The sequence below is a fragment of the Schistocerca nitens genome, chromosome 5 (genome assembly GCF_023898315.1).
Source record: "Schistocerca nitens isolate TAMUIC-IGC-003100 chromosome 5, iqSchNite1.1, whole genome shotgun sequence".
In the NCBI taxonomy this organism is placed as follows: domain Eukaryota; kingdom Metazoa; phylum Arthropoda; class Insecta; order Orthoptera; family Acrididae; genus Schistocerca; species Schistocerca nitens.
The window spans coordinates 464,983,576-464,984,222 of NC_064618.1; positions in this window are offsets into that span (position 1 = coordinate 464,983,576).

Below are 647 nucleotides of genomic sequence, written 5' to 3' on the forward strand. Positions count from 1 at the left end.
GTTGCTATTGGGGACGTACGATCTTTGCTCCAGTGACGATATGTGATATTATATCTCTGTTTCTGTTCCGTTTACAAGGAGGTTAGAACATTCTAATGTGGTTTGTTTAAGTAAGAATTTACAGGTAAACTCCCTGTGATGACCAGTGTGCGTCAATTTCTGCATATGAAGACATTCAGACTACTGTAAGTACAGTTTCTTTCACATTTTCTAGTAGCTATAGTACAAGAAACGCCAGTACCGAAAATTTTTTGCGCGTGTGCATTGCACTGTTTACTAGAATGCTGCAGCAGCTAAGTCATAGCGGGAGTGGTATTTTAGATGCCCTAATGTAATAAGAAAATACAGCTGACAATGATAATTATCTTTCGAAACACGTTGCGCATAAAGTAAATGTCATTCATCACTCGTGGCAGCAAATGTTTTTATGATAAAAATGGATCTATAGCTTTTAGAGTCGCAGGATTTCAACAGCCATTTTATAAAGGGTAATATAAGGTTATTCGAAGTTTAACTGACGTGACATCATGAAATTGTATTTTGAATGTGTACTATAAGTATCGGAAGGAATTCGCGGAGGTAAGGCTTGTCATGATGTGGTTGGATTGAAGATCAGCCATGCTTTCAGCTATTCGTGGTAGCGACTT